This window comes from Sapajus apella, unplaced genomic scaffold, assembly GCF_009761245.1.
Source record: "Sapajus apella isolate SASKATOON/1434 unplaced genomic scaffold, GSC_monkey_1.0 scaffold95, whole genome shotgun sequence".
Classification (NCBI taxonomy): Eukaryota; Metazoa; Chordata; class Mammalia; order Primates; family Cebidae; genus Sapajus; species Sapajus apella.
This window is the reverse complement of record NW_022437035.1, coordinates 7551205-7569749: the sequence shown is the minus strand read 5'-3', so window position 1 is coordinate 7569749 and position 18545 is coordinate 7551205. Positions and strand designations below refer to the sequence as shown.

General features: G+C 45.4%; 1 long non-coding RNA gene and 1 other non-coding gene across 2 annotated transcripts in view; one reads left to right on the top strand and one right to left on the bottom strand.

Annotated features, from left to right (window-relative positions):
* LOC116535496 overlaps window positions 1–18545 on the bottom strand; it is a 48656-nt gene that overhangs the window by 13982 nt on the left and 16129 nt on the right. The window lies entirely within an intron of this gene.
* LOC116535666 lies at window positions 17496–17635 on the top strand. The gene has a single exon (XR_004262310.1). It is a non-coding gene; the product is annotated as a U4 spliceosomal RNA (small nuclear RNA).

Genomic DNA, 18545 nt, shown 5'->3' with positions numbered 1-18545 from the left:
CCACAGAACCTGGTCACACCCACCGAGTGTTAAAAAGTGGAGAACCTGGCTTGAACCATGGACTTGACTGGGCCAGCCCAAGTTCTTGAACTCATTTTAGGTCTGCTCCCTGGAGACCTGTGAACATGTCCATGGACAAGTAGGGACCATGGGTATTAGAAAGGAGTATCTGTCACATAGGAGGGGAACAACAGAGCAAGCAGGCTGTTGCGCATTCCAAAGCACTGCTCACCTGGCAGCCTGAGCTTTGGGAGGCCAAGGCAGGAGGATTGCTTAAGGCCGGGGGTTTGAGACCAGCTTGGGCCACATAGTGAGACCCCATCTCTACAAAAAATGAAAAACAGCTGGACGTGGTGGTGCATGCTTGTAGTCCTAGCTACTCAGGAGGCTGAGGCAAGAGGATCGCTTGAGCCCAGGTGTTCAAGGTCACAATGAGCTACGATTGCACCACTGCATCCTAGCCTGGGAAAGAGAGTGAGACCCTAACTCTAAAAAAACCAAAACAACAAACAACAAAAAAGAAGAATCTGAGCTTTGGCTGTTCAGCTTCACCATCTGCTCCCTGCCAACCTTGGGGAAATCCCTAAATCTCTGAGCCTATTTCCTCATGAGGTCTTTTGTGAAAACCAAAAGAGACCATCATCATGAGTTAATCCTCTGCACAACCTGTAAGGTTGGTTCCATTAATTCTATTATCATCCCCCTCTTGCAGATGAGGAAATGGTGAGAGAGATGGAGGAACTCCCCTCAGTCACACAGTAAGTCTAAGAGTCAGGATTCAAACTCAAGTCTGCCTTATCCTCAGCCTTTATTCTTTTTTTTTTTTTTTTTTTTCTTGAGACAGAGTTTCGCTCTTGTTACCCAGGCTGGAGTGCAATGGCGCAATCTCGGCTCACCGCAACCTCCGCCTCCTGGGTTCAGGCAATTCTCCTGCCTCAGCCTCCTGAGTAGCTGGGATTACAGGCACACGTCACCATGCCCAGCTGAATTTTTTGTATTTTTAGTAGAGACAGGGTTTCACCATGTTGACCAGGATGGTCTCGATCTCTTGACCTCGTGATCCACCCGCCTGGGCCTCCCAAAGTGCTGGGATTACAGGCGTGAGCCACCGCGCCCGGCCTCAGCCTTTATTCTTAAACTCCCAGTGATAGTTTCTTTATGCACATGCAAATACCTGGTACCATGCTTGGCACAGAGGAGACTGTTACTACCTTGCCCAGTCCCCAGCATAAGGGCCTACACAGTTCAGGAGAAAAAAGGCACTGAAGGTCAGAATAAGTGCCAGAAGAAGGGCTCAGATATCCTGTGTAAGTGAGCATGCTCTTCATTCATGCACCCCACTCTCAGCAACCTTGGGCCCCACTGAAGTGAAGGTGGACTTGACCCCGGTAGAGGTGCCACACTATGGAATCAGTCCAGCCCCTGGCTAAAAGCCTAAGCCAAGAACAGGCCAAGACTGGGGCACTGTGCCCATCTCCCTCTGTGTGATTACCCATCCCTGCCTTGTGGAGGTGAGGGAGAGCTAGTGGCACCAAGGGATCCCAGCAAATACGACTATGGAGAAATTTGACCACTAACAATCAAGAGCAGGTGGGACCTGGGTGCCTGGTAGGTTGTGGCCAGTCTGAAGATATACTTTCTGAGAAACTTTTTACAATTCAGCTAGTTCTCCAAAGCTGGGCTTCCTTATCTGTAAAGGGGATGACGGGCCTGGCTGAGTCTCACCCTTACATGGTTGCAGTTAGGATGAACAATGTGCATCAGGTGTTGGGCGGAAAGCCAGGCTCTGTGAGAGTGGGATAAACTTCAGCTGTTCCTCTGGCGCACTCTGTTCCTTCTTTCTGCCTTTCTCCTTTAGCAGCCTTGGGGAACCCCCAAAACCAGCTCTTCACAGCAGGCACCTTTCTAAACACATTTCACATATTAATTCAGTTTGCCCTCACATTCACCCAAAGAGGTATGAACTGCTTTTACAACTGAGCAGTTCTTGGCCCCTGTGCCTAAGACAGCTGTCAGGAGTACGATGATGCCCTGAGCCTGGCAGTCTAGGCCCAGAGTCCTGTTTCTTTCTTGCCATCCTGCAATAGGAACTGCCATGGCTTGGCCCCAAGTGTCCTTTCCAACCAGAGTCTCTTTCCATTTTGTTCTCAGCCCCTGTTCCTTTACCCACAGGGCATCTTCCACCTGGAAGGCTCTTCCTCCGCAGCTCCAGCATACCCGTTTCACAGTCTTCCTTAGCTGCCACGACTCTCCTCTGACCTTCTGCAGCACTGTATCGGCCCCTTCTCTGGATTGTTATCACTGTCCTGGTTCATCGTGATATCTGGTGCAGATCCTGGTGCCACTATGTTTTTTGTTTTGTTTTGTTTTTTGTTTTTTTGAGACAGTCTCGCTCTGTTGCCCAGGCTAGATAGAGGGCGATGATACGATCTCAGCTCACTGCAACCTGCGCCTCCCCGGTTGAAGTGATTCTCCTGCCTCAGCCTCCTCAGTAGCTGGGATTACATGCGCCTGCCGCCACGCCCGGCTAATTTTTTGTATTTTTAGTAGAGACAGGGTTTCACCATGTTGGCCAGGCTGGTCTGTTGAACTCCTGACCTCAGGTGATCCACCCGCCTCAGCCTCCCAAAGTGCTGGGATTACAGGTGTGAGCCACCATACCTGGCTGGTGCCACTGCTTCCTAACTGGGTGACCTTTAGCAGGTGTGTCTGTTTCTCATCCACAGGGCTGCTGTGAGGACTAAATGAGCTGCCACCTGTTGAAGCACATTGGGAAACACTCAAGAAGTTCCCTTTTATTTACCTGTGTTGTCTCTTTGACCAGACCACATCCTCATTCTTAAGGAAAGAGTGAACAAGAGCAAGGGTTAGCAAACTTCTTCTGTAAAGGGCCAGAGGGCCAACACTTTTGTCTGTAGCAGCTACTCAACTCTGTGGAGGCAGTGGAAGAGCAGCCAATCACAGACAATACTAATGGGCATGGTTACATTGTGAAAAAACTTCATGGACGGACATGTAATTTTTTTTTTTTTTTTTGAGACGGAGTTTCACTCATGTTACCCAGGCTGGAGTGCAATGGCACGATCTCGGCTCACCGCAACCTCCGCCTCCTGGGTTAAGGCAATTCTCCTGCCTCAGCCTCCTGAGTAGCTGGGATTACAGGCACGCACCACCATGCCCAGCTAATTTTTTGTATTTTTAGTAGAGATGGGGTTTCACCATGTTGACCAGGATGGTCTCGATCTCTTGACCTTGTGATCCACCCGCCTCGGCCTCCCAAAGTGCTGGGATTACAGGCTTGAGCCACCGCGCCCGGCCCAGACATGTAATTTTTACATGTGACTAAATAAATATTCTTTTTTTTTTTTTCAACGATTTACAAATATAAAAACCACTCTTAGCTTGACTGTACAAACATTGGAGGGCTGGATTTGGCCCACAGGCTATTGGGTCATTTCACATGACCAGCTTCTCTTCTGGCTTCTCTAAGCCCTCTCCTGGTTTTGGATTTTGGATTTCACTCTGATTCAGGTCCCATCTTCCTGCAGACTCGTGGTTCATATGTTAAATCAATCTGACACCCTGGGCTTGTAATTTCTTGGTCAGCCGATCAATCCATCGATCCACGCAAGAGTGCAGTGTCATGTACCTCGACCAAGGTTGCTCTAAGGAACTCCAAAGCCCACAACAAGAAGGGTCCAATGTGCTCAGAACAAGAACTGTCAGCTCAATGCACTTTCTACTGTGTTTTCTGGTCATTTTGTTTTCATTCATGTGTCTTTTGTGGGTAAAGACAGAAGAGGAGGAACAGAAGAGGGTAGCAGGAAGCAGGCAGAAGGAAGGAATAGAGGAAGTGGCAAATGAAGCCAGTGACTGAATCCTGTTACTATCTGCCTCTACTTTCTTGCTTTCCTGAAAAGCTTGTTCTCTGAGGCACCAGAGACAAGTCGGGGCTGCCAATTTTGGCAGTAAAGAATTTCACAGTTCTTTTTGTTGTTGTTGAGACAGTCTTACTCTGTCACCCAGGCTGGAGTACAGTGGCGCCATCTCAGCTCACTACAACCTCCACCTCCTGGGTTCAAGTGATTCTCCTGCCTCAGCCTCCCAAGTAGCTTGGATTATAGGCATGCACCACCATGCCTGGCTAATTTTTGTATTTTTAGTAGAAATGGGGTTTCGCCATGTTGGCCAAGCTGGTCTCAAACTCCTGACTTCAAATGATGTGCCCCCTCAGCCCCTCAAAGTGCTGAGATTACAGGTATGAGCCACTGCGCCACCTGGCCCACAGTTCTTTTTTTTTTTTTTTGAGACAAAGTCACTGTGTCAACCAGGTTAGAGTTCAGCGGTGCAATCTCAGCTCACCTCACCTCCTGGGTTCAAGCAATTCTCCTGCCCCAGCCTCCCAAGTAGCTGGGATTATAGGCACGCACCACCATGCCTGGCTAATATTTTTTGTATTTTTTGTAGAGAAGGGGTTTCACCACGTTGGTCAGGCTGGTCTCAAACTCCTGGCTTCAAGTGATCCGCCCGCCTCGGTCTCCCAAAGTGCTGAGATTACGGCTCACAGTTGTTTTGAGTGCCTCTTGAAGGAGGAAATTACATAGCCATGCCCTCTTCCACCTTGAGTAACAATGGTCAGCACTCACCCTAAAGGTACCTAAAATCTACCCAGAAGTATCATTAGCGTCTCACAAATCCCTTCCGTTTGTTGGAGGAGGCAGGCTGTCAGGATTCCCTCCAGTTTACATAATCGTGCCTGGCTGCTGAGCACATGGCAGCATTATCTCCAGAATTCTACTCCTTACAAACCCCACCTCTCGGTCTCTCTCCCAAGGCTGCCTACTCTCCTCTGCACCTCTCCAAGAGTGGAGGGTGACTGGTAAACGGTGTGAAATGATTTTCACTGGGGGAACGTAGGAGGAGGGCAGAATGATTAATGTCTAGATCTGCATCTCTTGCTAAACTGCTGTGAAAGGAAATACCAAATATTTATCTAAGAGACTAATCCATCCTAACAAAACAAGTTTCCTTTGAGGACAGGACAGTGCAGAGGTAGGAGCCTCTGAAATAAAGCTTCTTTGTATTGCTGTGAATGGAACACCAGCAAAGTAACATATTTTTCCTTCACGGAAGTATTCTGCCCTCCAAAATCTGGCACCCTTCCCCATGGCCAGTCCATACCAGGCAGAGGTCAGAGCCTGCGGCAGCAATGAAGAGGGACTTTGAGATTACTAACATCTCCCTCCCTCCTTGCAAATCAAAATCTATGCCCTGAAGCTGCTGAATGATTTGGAGTCCATGTTAAGGAGCACAAATTCCATGAGCTGTGGGGCTTGTGTTTCATTTTTCAAAGCTTTTCTTTGGATGATGATAAACTACAGCTTATTTCTGAAGTTTCCTCTGCCTCTAAAATACTTATCTCTTGTCTAAGGAACTCTTTTTCAGAAGCTCAGTTCAGATTGCCCCTTGCCTGCAAAGCTTTTCCTGCCCACTCCACAAGACAGCCTATGTGTATTACATCACTACCATGTGCCAAGCACCATGACAGGGGTCTTACATACATTAACAACCCTATGCACTAGGTACTATTTTATTCTCATGGAGATCCAGAGAAGCAACTCGCAATGTCACACAGCTGTGAAGTGGCACAGCCAGGACTTGAATTTGGAACTGTCTGACTAGGGAGCCTAGGACTCCATCATAATGGATGTGATCCTCTGTGCCACCTCCCTGCTCTGCACATATTTCCATTTTGCATCATCTTTTTAGGGATTTATCTCCCCATATGAGACCAGATTTCTTTGCTAATGGAGGTTGGGCAAAGATAATTCATCTCTGTATTCCCAATACCTAGAATAGAGCCTGGCACTTGGCAGCCACTATTTTTCAACAGATATTCTGAGTGGCTACCATGTGCTAAGAGAGACTTAATTCCTGTTCTCAAGGAGCTTCAGCATATAGTAGAGTAGCACAGGATGTGGGACATACATATAAATAAACGTCTGTAACACAAGACAGAATGAAACATGTGAAGTGAGGGAAAATAAATGCTCTGGTGCTGTGGAAAAAGATGAGATGCCAGCCCAGTCTAAGATGCTGGCCAGGTGGCATAAGAGTAGGACCCTGGAGCATACTAGGACTGGGACATGTAGGGAGGGGGGCAGGGTGCTCACAGGAGGACATGGGCAAACTTGCCCTTGAAGTCCAAACACCAGCTGACATTTGAAGTGACAAGCCCCTTCATGTTACCAAGGGAGAAAAAGGACCTTTTCAGACTGTAAAAGCTGCTGGAAAATGCTGGCCAGCCATCAGACTATGAAGAGCCCCATGGACAGGACAGACCATGTTCCAATGTGGAGGCCAGTTTGGTGGGAAGCATATTAAGGCTGGACACCAGGATGAACACAGGATAAAATGATGTTACCTGTCCTCACTCGAGGCTGCCTTTCCCAATAACACGGCCCCTTACCTCGCAACCCTCTTGCAAGCCCAGGGCCAGAGCTCAGAAGGAAAGGCCAAGTGGGATTTCTGGGTAGAAATTCAGGAGAGATGGACATCCCCATTACATGGGGCCACTTCCCAGGGCTCACCCCACTGCAGGTCCTGAGAACACTTTAAAATACTTTCAACTGTGCAAACAAACAAGAGGCACCTAAGAAGCCCAACAGGCCATGCCTGTGGAAGCCACATTCCCTGTGCTTTCACATTTCCTTGGACTGTTGTTTAATGTCAGCCTGAGCATCTGCCCTCCACACCTCCTGCTGTATAGGATCATCCTTCTCATTAATACTGCAGTTAGAATGGCTTTGGTCCCATTCCATAAAGGGTGGGAGGTATCTCCAAGGAGTCTGAAGGGCTCCTTTTCTCTGATTTCTAACTTTAGTGGAATTCTCTTTGTCACCTAAAAATGGTCCCTTTTCTTGCCTGGGTGCGGTGGCTCATGCCTGTAATCTCAGCACTTTGGGAGGCTGAGGCGGGTGAATCACCTGAGGTTGGGAGTTCAAGACCAGCCTGGCTAACATGGTGAAACCTGTCTCTACTAAAAACACAAAATTAGCCAGGTGCGGTGGCACATGCCTATAATCCCAGCTACTTGGGGGCTGAGGCAGGAGAATCACTTGAACCCAGGAGGCAGAGGTTACAGTGAGCTGGGATTGCGCCATGGCACTCCAGCCTGGGCAATAGAGTGAGACTCTATCTCAAAAAAAAAAAAAAAAAAAAAAAAAAAAAAAAAAAGATCTCTTCTCAAGGTGCAGTGGCACATGCCTGTAGATACTCAGGAGGCTAAGGCAGGAAGATGGCTTAAGCCCAGAAGTTTGAGTCCAGCCTGGGCAACATAGCAAGACCCTGTTTCTAAAAAAAATTTTTTTTAAATGGTCCTTCTCTCCACTGGCATCAGCCCAGACATGGAACCTAGGGCTTTTCCTTAACTTTTTTTCAAAATCAGTAGGTGCTCTGATGTTCACCCTGATTTGGGGACAACAGAGGCTGTTATAGCCAGACATAAGACACACTGTCCCAATCCTTTCATCATACCCGCCACAGGGAACATTTCCCTGTTGAGGCTGTTCCTCAGTGTCATTCTCAATCTCCCCAGTCACCTGCCCTACTTCCTGGGCCCCCTCAATTTCTTCATCCTTGGCTTACCCTCATCCCCTCCCCAGAGACATAAAATTTTCATTGTATTTTGCAGAGTACTTAGATCTCTTTTTCTTTACCACAGTTATCCAAGTAGAATACTTACATCTTTTTCTTTCTTTCTTTTTTCTTTTTTAAGACAGGGTGTCATTGGCCGGGCGCGGTGGCTCAAGCCTGTAATCCCAGCACTTTGGGAGGCTGAGGCGGGTGGATCACGAGGTCAAGAGATCGAGACCATCCTGGTCAACATGGTGAAACCCCGTCTCTACTAAAAATACAAAAAATTAGCTGGGCATGGTGGCGCGTGCCTGTAATTCCAGCTACTAAGGAGGCTGAGGCAGGAGAATTGCCTTAACCCAGGAGGCGGAGGTTGCGGTGAGCCGAGATCGCACCATTGCACTCCAGCCTGGGTAATAAGAGCGAAACTCCGTCTCAAAAAAAAAAAAAAAAAAAGACAGGGTGTCACTTTGTTACCCAGGCTGGAGCGCAGTGGCATGATCTCAGGTCACTGCAGCCTCAATGTCTTGGGCTCAAGTGATCCTCCCACCTCAGCCCCCCAAATAGATGGGATGACCACAGGTGTGCATCATCACACCTAGCTAATTTCTTTAATTTTTGGTAGAGACAGAGTTTCACCATGTTGCTCAGGCTGGTCTTGAACTCCTGAGCTCAAGTGACCTGCCCACCTTGGCCTCCCAAAGTGCTGGGATTACAGGTATGGGCCACTGTGCCCTGCCCAGTTGAGATATTTCTTTTTTTTTTTTTTTTTTTTTTTGGGGACGGAGTTTCACTCTTGTTACCCAGGCTGGAGTGCAATGGCGCGATCTCGGCTCACCGCAACCTCCACCTCCTGGGTTCAGGCAATTCTCCTGCCTCAGCCTCCTGAGTAGCTGGGATTACAGGCACGTGCCACCATGCCCAGCTGATTTTTTGTATTTTTAGTAGAGATGGGGTTTCACCATGTTGACCAGGATGGTCTCGATCTCTTGACCTCGTGATCCACCCACCTCGGCCTCCCAAAGTGCTGGGATTACAGGCTTGAGCCACCGCGCCCGGCCTGAGATATTTCTTTTTCTAATTCTGAACTATGTGAAGTGGGGATAAGGAAGAACAGGAATTCACCTTTCTTTTCATGTCCAAACAGATTACCGAGCTATTTCCTGAAAAAAGACAATTTCCTAAGCGGAATTCTGCAGCCAGTTTTTAGATAGCAATCTTTCTCTTCTCATTATAATATTAACAACTACCATTTATTGACCACACTTCTAATCCTTATGACTATGATGGGTACAGTCATCTCTACTTCATAGATAAGAAATGAGGCTCAGCCTGGACAACATAGACCTCATCTCTACAAAAAATAAACAAAAAATTAGCCAGGTGTGGTGGCATGCACCTGTAGTCCCAGCTACTTGGAAGGCTGAGGTGGGAGGATTGCTTGAGCCCAAGAGATTAAAGCTGCAGTGAGCTGTGATCATGCCACTGCACTCCAGCCTGGGTGAAAGAGTGAGATCCGCCGGGCGCGGTGGCTCAAGCCTGTAATCCCAGCACTTTGGGAGGCTGAGGCGGGTGGATCACGAGGTCAAGAGATCGAGACCATCCTGGTCAACATGGTGAAACCCCGTCTCTACTAAAAATACAAAAAATTAGCTGGGCATGGTAGCATGTGCCTGTAATCCCAGCTACTCAGGAGGCTGAGGCAGGAGAATTGCCTGAACCCAGGAGACGGAGGTTGCAGTGAGCCGAGATCGCACTCCAGCCTGGGTAACAAGAGCGAAACTCCGTCTCAAAAAAAAAAAAAAAAAATGAGTGAGATCCTACCTCAAAAAATAAATAAAAAGTGATTATGAGAAAACATCAGGTTTTAAAAGAACAAAATTGCCTAGGTGGTAAGACCTGAACAATGTTTAAAAAAGAGGCATGAAAGGCCAGGCGCAGTAGTTCACATCTGCAATCCCAGCACTTTGGGAGGTCAAGATGGGAGGATCACTTGAGTCTAGGAGTTTGAGACCAGCCTGGGCAACACTGTACCTGTAGTCCCAGCTACTCAGGAGCCTGGGAGGTGGAGGTTGCTGCAAGCCGAGATTGTGCCATTGCACTCCAGCCTGGGTGACAGAGTGAGACTCCCGTCTCAATCAGTCAAACAAAAAGATGCATGGAGAAAAGACTGGAAGGAAATGCAGTTGCAACAGGTTTATTGAGGTGTCTCATCCTACATAAATATAAGCATTTTTAGTGATTTTCACTAGCTGCCCTCAGTGACACCATGCTAAATTCCTCTTTCCCACTGGTTAGCTTAATAATATGTGCCATATAGACTCAGCTACTTTCAGGAATTAGAACAGTTTCCATCTGGTATTTAAGATTAATTTAAAATGTTTACACATAAAAATATTCATTTAAAAATGTCCATCTCGGCTGGGTGTGGTGGCTCACGCCTGTAATCTCAGCACTTTGGGAGGCTGAGGTAAGTGGATTACTTGAGGTAGGAGTTCCAGACCAGCCTGGCCAACATAGTGAAACCCTGTCTCTACTAAAAATAAATTAAATTAGGCCAAGGCGGGTGGATCACGAGGTCAAGAGATCAAGACCATCCTGGCCAACATAGTGAAACCCCATCTCTAAAAGAAAGAAAAAAAAAAAAAGAAAAAAAAAAATTAGCCGGGCACGGTAGCTCGCACCTGTAATCCCAGCTACTCAGTAGGCTGAGGCAGGAGAACTGCTTAAACCTGGGAGGTGGAGGTTGCAGTTAGCCAAGATTGCACCATTGGACACCAGCCTGGGTGGCAGAGTGAGACTCTTCCTAAAAAAAAAAAAAAAAAAAAAAAAAAGTCCATCTCAGGGTTCCCTTAAAAGCTCACTGAAGCCTTAATCTCCCAGGCTCAACTGAACCTCCCATCTCTGCCTCCTAAGTAGCTGAAACCACAGGCAAACAACCACACCTGGCTAATTTTTGGTAGAGATGAATGTCTCACTATGTTGTCCAGGTTGGTCTCAAACTCTTGGGGTTCAAGCAATCCTCCCACCTCAGCTTAATCCCAAAGTATTGGGATTATAGGTGTGAGCCACCACGCCCAGCTTGATAGCTCATTTCCTTTTGGCAGTGAATAATATTCCATTGTGGATGTACTATAGTATATTCATTTATTTACCTACTGAAGGACATCTTGATTGCTTCCAAGTTTTGGCAATTATGAATAAACCTGCTGTGTGCAGGCTGTCGTGTGGACATAAGTTTTCAACTCATTTGTGAAAATACCAAGTACTGTGATTGCTGGATCACATAGTAAGACTATGTTCAGTTTTGTAAGAAAATGCCAAACTGTTCTCCAAAATGGCCGTACCAGCAATTTTGCATTCCTACCAGCAATGAATGAGAGAGTTCCTCTTGCTACACATCCTATTTGTTGTCTGGATTTTGGCCATTCTAATAGATGTGTAGTAGTATCTAATCGTCATTTAAATTCCCATTTCTCTGATGACATATGATTTGGACCATCTTTTCATATGCTTATATGCCATCTGTATATCTTCTTTGGTGAGGTGTCTGTTAAATTTCTGGCCCATTTTTAGGCTGGGCAAGGTGGCTCATGCCTGTAATCCCAGCACTTAGGGAGGCCGAGGTAGGTGGATCGCCTGCGGTCGGGAGTTCGAGACCAGCCTGACAAACATCTCTACTAAAAATACAAAATTAGCCAGGTGTGGTAGCATATGCCTATAATCTCAGCTACTCAAGAAGCCAAGGCAGGAGAATCGCTTGAATCTGGGAGGTGGAGGTTGCAGTGAGCCGGTATCACACCATTGCACTCCAGCCTGGGCAACAAAAGCAAAACTCCATCTCAAAAAAAAAAAAGATTTTTGGTCCATTTTTAAAATGCATTGTTTTATTTTATTATTAAGCTTTAAGAGTTCTTATGTCTATATTGGATAACAGTCCTTAATCAGATATGTCTTTTACAAATATTTTCTCCCCCCCCAGTCTATGCTCATGCTCATCTTCTCATTCTTTTGACACTGTCTTTCACAGAAATTTTTAATTTTAATCAAGTCTAGATTGTCAGTTATCTATTTCATGAATCATGCCTTTGGGTGTTGTGCCGAAAAAGTAATAACCATATCCGTGGCCGGGCGCGGTGGCTCAAGCCTGTAATCCCAGCACTTTGGGAGGCCGAGGCGGGTGGATCACGAGGTCAAGAGATCGAGACCATCCTGGTCAACATGGTGAAACCCCGTCTCTACTAAAAAAATACAAAAAATTAGCTGGGCATGGTGGCGCGTGCCTGTAGTCCCAGCTACTCAGGAGGCTGAGGCAGCAGAATTGCCTGAACCCAAGAGGCGGAGGTTGCGGTGAGCCGAGATCGCGCCATTGCGCTCCAGCCTGGGTAACAAGAGCGAAACTCCGTCTCAAAAAAAAAAAAAAAAAAAAAGTAATAACCATATCCAATGTTTTCTTCTGTTATACTCTCAGAGTTTATATTTAGCTTGTGGTTTATATTTAGGTTTATGATGCATTTTGAGCTAGTTTTTGTGAAGAGTGTAAGGTATGTGTCTAGATTAACTTTTTGCATGTGAATGTCCAGTTGTTTCAGCACCATTTGTTGAAAAAATTATCTTTGCTCCATTGTATTCCCTTTACTTCCTTGTCAAAGGTCAGTTGACTATATTTATGGGGGCCTGTTTCTGGCCTCTCCATTCTGTTCCATTGATCTATTTGTCTATCCTTTCACAAATATAACACTACCTTACTGTAGCTTTATAAGTCTCAAAGTCAGGTACTATCAGTTTTCCAACTTTATTCTTCTCCTTCAATATTATCTTAGCTATTCTGGGACTTTCTCCCTCTCTGTATAAACTTTAGAATCAATTTGTTGATATCTACAAAATAACTTCTGGGATTTTGATTGGGATTGCTTTGATTTATAGATCAAGTTGGGAAGAACGGGTATCTTGACAATATTGAGTCTTCCTACTCATGTAGGAAAAACAGTGAACAGTGCTGCAATGAACATATGCATGAATGTATCTTTATAACAGAATGATTTATATTCTTTTAGGTATATACTCAGTAGTGGGATTGCTGGGTCAAATCATATTTCTGCCTCTAGGTCTTTGAGGAATCACCACACTGTCTTCCACAATGGTTGAACTGATTTACACTCCTACCAACAGTGCAAAATTGTTCCTTTTTCTCTACAACCTCACCAGCATCTGTTGTTTTTTGACTTCTTAATAATAGCCATTCTGACTGGTATGAGAGATGTGGGGAATTTACTGTTTTTACAGAGGGTGGAGGAAGAAGACCCTGGCAGAAACTCCACCCAGAGCTCCACAGAGTTGTTAATGGTCTTAACTTGGAGACAAAAGGGTCATGTAGCCAATGCAGGACTGTGAACTCTGGTGATGCTCCTGTCTACATTCACTACCATTTTTACCTCAATTTTCACAAGAGCCCCAAGTAAAACAAACACTGTAGGTACTCTGCCTGCATGGTGACTATGTCTGATCCCAGGCTGCTTTGTCTTAGAAGAGGAGCCCATCTCCATTCTCAAGATAGGATCTGATCCCCACATAATGACCAACTCACTTATGGGCTCACGTGGTCACAATTCTCATGGTCTACAGTGCTGCAGACCAGGAAAACTGTAGCCCCCATCCCTGCTCTCCTGATTTTAGCTGGCAGTGGGCCACCTTTCTTACCCTTTACACAGAAAGCTGCACTTCCCAGAACTGTTTTCAACAAGCTGCTCTCTTCCTCCTCAAACCTGCCTGGACTGGTCAGGGCACTCTACCAACAATGCTCTATTTTCCCTTCCCAAAGTTGGCTCTGGCTTAGTCCTATCGGGAGAGACCAGCAGGGGGAGCCAGAAAAATTTAGATTTTTTTTTTTAGCTAGACAAAAGAAGTCAAGGATAAAAGCTGTTTCTCAAGGCCCAGGTAATTTTCTCATTTAAGCCATAGAGAACCAGCTGGGTGTGGTGGCTCATGCTTGTCATCTCAGCACTTTGGCAGGCCAAGGTGGGAAGATCACTTGAGGCCAAGAGTTTGAGATCAGCCTGGGCAACACAGTGAAACCCTGTCTCTACAAAAAATACAAAAATTAGTCGAGCATGGTGGTGTGCACCTGTAGTCCCAGCTACTTGTGAGGCTGAGGCACAAGAACCACTTGAACCCTGGAGGCGGAGGTTGCAGTGAGCCAACGTTACACCACTGCACTCCAGCCTGGGCAACAGAGCAAGACCTTATAACAAACAAACAAACAAACAAACAAAATATATATATATAGAGAGAGAGAAAGAGAGAGAGAGAACCAAGTGTATTGCTAAAGTAAGTTCTGATTGTGAGGTTCAGATGAGTGGAAAGCTAAATGGAGTTCACCCATTCAGTCATCAACAACTATTTATTAAGCACCTACTACGCTTCAGGCTAGACACCATACATAGAATAATTAAGCATGCTAAAGTCCCTGACCTCATACATTATAGAGATGAACTCAGGGAACTGGTGAGTGGAGGCCCAAGTCACTTTGCCTTGGGTAAAAGTGAAAATGTGTGGCAGGTTCATAGGACTCTGAAGTGGGAGAGACAAAACAAGAGAGTTTGAGGCAGGAAAATGCTGTGATTCTATCAATACAATACAAGACAAAACACAAGACTGTACACAATAAGACAGCTAAAAGAAATCAAAATGAGAACACACACCTTAGTATCTAAGGGAAACAACATCAAGAACAAGTAGAAAATGAAAACTATACTGATTTTGTTTCAAACTAATCTAGTGGTGAGAGGGAGTGAGTGGGGGTGGGGATGAAACAAGACTGGATACGTGCTGATGATTCCACAAACTGGGTGACAGTTACTTGCTGATTCATTATATTACTTTCTTTTTTTTTTTTTTCGAGACAGAGTCTCGCTCTGTCCTCAGGCTGGAGTGCAGTGGCGCTATCTCAGCTCACTGCAACCTCTGTCTCCCAAGTTCAAGCAATTTCCTTGCCTTCTGCATTCAAGTGATTCTCCTGCATTCAGCCTCCCGAGTAGCTGGACTACAAGCGTGAGTTACTGCGCCCAGTTAATTTTTTTTTTTTTTTTTTTTGTATTTTAGTTGAGATGGAGGTTTCACTATGTTGGCCAGGATGGTCTCGATCTCCTGACCTCATGATCTACCTACCTTGGCCTCCCAAAGTGCTGAGATTACAGGCATGAGCCACTATGGCTGGCCTATTATATTACTTTACTCTTGTGCATGTTTTTAAATTCCCATAGGGAAAGCTAATATGTATCTCTTTTTCTTTTTTTTAAAAAATTTTGTTTATTTATTTATTTATTTATTTTTATTTTTATTTTTATTATTTTTATTTTTTTTTGAGACGGAGTTTCGCTCTTGTTGCCCAGGCTGGAGTGCAATGGCGCGATCTCGGCTCACCGCAACCTCCGCCTCCCGGGTTCAGGCAATTCTCCTGCTTCAGCCTCCTGAGTAGTTGGGATTACAGGCATGCACCACCATGCCCAGCTGATTTTTTGTATTTTTAGTAGAGACGGGGTTTCACTATGTTGACCAGGATGGTCTCGATCTCTTGACCTCGTGATCCACCCGCCTCGGCCTCCCAAAGTGCTGGGATTACAGGCGTGAGCCACCGCGCCCAGCATATTTATTTATTTTTAAGACGGGGTTTCACCATGTTGGTCAGGCTGGTCTTGAACTCCCGACCTCAGGTGATCCGCCTGTCTTGGCCTCCAAAGTGCTTGGATTACAGGCGTGAGCCACCACGTCCGGCCATGTACCTCTTTTTCAACAATTTAGTCAATTACCACTGTAGCCGAGTTTCACAGAGAACACCCTATTTGTTATGGTAGAAAACTGAGCAGACCTGCCCATGCAAAATTCCTAAAGAGTTCAGAACACACTGAAGCTGTGGATGTTTTCTCTCCTGTACCCTTCTCTCAGATCTGTTGCTAGAGCCTATAGTCCTGATCCTTTAGATAGTGGTACAATGGCTATAAGTTATTTCACAGGGGTTTCTTATGCATGTTATTCATGAGGGCAGGGACTGTGCCTATTTCATATTTGAATGCCTGAAATGTAGCCAGTATTCAATAAAAGCTTGTTGAATGTACATCAAATATTTTATAATTATTTAAAAGATCTATATATAAAATATGAATTGGGTTATAACTCAAGGTTCTTTAAAATATATATTTACTGCATTCTATGAAGCTGTTAGGATGGGTATTATCAAAACATAAGAGCTGGTGAGGATGTGGAGAAATTGGAAACTTGATGCACTGTTGTTGGCAATGTAAAATAGTACAGCCACTGGAAAATGGTATGGTGGTTCCTAAAAAAATTAAAATTATCATATCATCCAGCTATTCTACTTCTGATATAGGCCCAAAGGAATTGAAAACAGTGTCTCAAAGTGGTATTTGTACACCCACATTCACAGCAACATTATTCACAACAGCCAAAAGGTGGAAACAACCCAAGTGTCCATCAATAGGTGAACGGATAAACAAAAGGTGGCTAAAATATTATTTAGCTTTAAAAGGAAGGAAAGGCTGAATGCAGTGGCTCAAGCCTATGATTCCAGTCCTTTGGGATGCAGAGGTGGCCAGATTGTTTGAGCTCAGGCATTCGAGACCAGCCTGGGCAACATGGCAAGACCCCATCTCTACTAAAAATACAAAAAAAAAAAGCTGGATGTGGTGGTGTGCACTTGTGGTTCTAGCTACTCAGGAGGCTGAAGCAGGAGGACTGTTGACAAGGAGGCTGCAATGAGCTGAGACAGTGCCACTGCACTCCAGCCTAGGTGACAGAGTGAGACTCTGTCTCAAATAAAAAAATAAATACAAATAAAAAGGATGGAAATTCTGACATGTGCTACAACATGGATAAACCTTGAGGACATTATGTTAAGTAAAATTAGTCAGTCACAAAATCCCACTGTATGATCCCACTTATATGCCATACCTTGAGTAGTAAAATTCATACTATAGAGTCAGAAAGTAGAATGAATGGTGGTTGCCAGGGGCTGGGGGAAAGGGGAATGGCAAGTTGGAAACTGGGATCTCAAATGTGGGCTAATGGCTAGGTAGGGTCGCTCACGCCTATAATCCCAGCACTTTGGGAGGCCAAGGCCAGTGGATTGCTTGAGCCTAGAGTTCAAGACCAGCCTGGGCATCATAGTGAAACCCTGTCTCTACAAAAAATACAAAAAAATCAGCTGGGCATCATGGCACTCACCTATAGTTCCAGCTACTGGAGAAAATGAGGTGAGATCGCTTGAATGTGGGAGGTTGAAGCTGCAGTGAGCTGTGAGTGTGCCACTGTACTCCAGCTTTGGTGACAGAGTGAGACTCCATCTCCAAAAAAAAAAACAAGTGGATTAATGAAATAATCAACCTGAAACCACCTCATTTCATTTCATTTCTCTCTCTCTGTCTCTCCCTCTTTCTCTTTCTCAACAGAGTCTCACTCTGTTGCCCAGGCCAGAGTGCAGTGGCTCAATCTCACGTCACTGCAACCTCTGCCTTCTACATTCAAGCGATTCTCCTGCCTCAGCCTCCCAAGTAGCTGGGATTACAGGCATGTGCCACCACACCTTGCTAATTTTTTGTATTTTTAGTAGAGATGAGGTTTCACCATGTTGGCCAAGATGGTCTCAATCTCCTGACCTCGTGATCTGCCCACCTCAGCCTCCCAAAGTGTGCTGCGATTACAGGTGTGAGCCACCGCGCCTGTCCTAACCATCTACTTTCATCACTGAAATGAAATTCCGCCTTGTGCAAATGTAAACTCATTTAGTCCATAACAATTTTCAGTAGGGACAAAGACTAGAGAGTTTTGTTATAAAACGTTAAATCAGCTTTGCACAGTGGCAGTATTGCGCCAATGAGGTTTATCCAAGGCGTGATTATTGCTAATTGAAAACTTTTCCCAATACCCCACCATGAAGACTTGAAATATAGTCAGCATTGGCAATTTTTGACAGTCTCTATGGAGACTGAATTAAAATGAAAAAATAAAAATAAAAAATAAAACGTTAAATCAGGCTGGGTGCAGTGGTTCACAACTGTAATCCCAGCACTTAGGTAGGCAGAGGTGGGTAGATCGCCTGAGGTCAGGAGCTCCAGAACAGCCTAGTCAACATGGCAAAACTTTGTCTCTATCAAAAATACAAAAACTTAGGTGTAGCGGTGCATGCCTGTAATCCCATGCTGAGGCACGAGAATCGCTTGAACCCAGGAGGCGGAGGTTGCAGTGAGCTGAGATTACACCACTACACTCTAGACTGGGTGACAGAGCAAGACTCCGTCTTGAAAAAAAAAAAAAATTAATCTATGAAGGACTTTAGTGAAATAGGTACAGAATCCAAGTGGAGAAGTGGAAAATCATCTGATTTCCCAAAAGGGAACAAGACACTCAAAACCTCCCTTGGAGAAAATACTGAGATGTATTTTCTATTGACCAATAGGGAAGGAACATTTGGTAATGATAACAAGAAAGGAATCCATGGCAGTAGGGGATGAATTCTGTTCCTAGCAGCACTCTGACATTACTGGATGACCATGAACAAGGCCCATAATTTCTTTTTTTTTTTTTTTGAGACAGAGTTTCACTCTTGTTACCCAGGCTGGAGTGCAATGGCGCGATCTCGGCTCACCGCAACCTCCGCCTCCTGGGTTCAGGCAATTCTCCTGCCTCAGCCTCCTGAGTAGCTGGGATTACAGGCACGCGCCACCATGCCCAGCTAATTTTTTGTATTTTTAGTAGAGACGGGGTTTCACCATGTTGACCAGGATGGTCTCGATCTCTTGACCTTGTGATCCACCCGCCTCGGCCTCCCACAGTGCTAGGATTACAGGCTTGAGCCACCGTACCCGGCCTAAGGCCCATAATTTCTGACAGCTCTT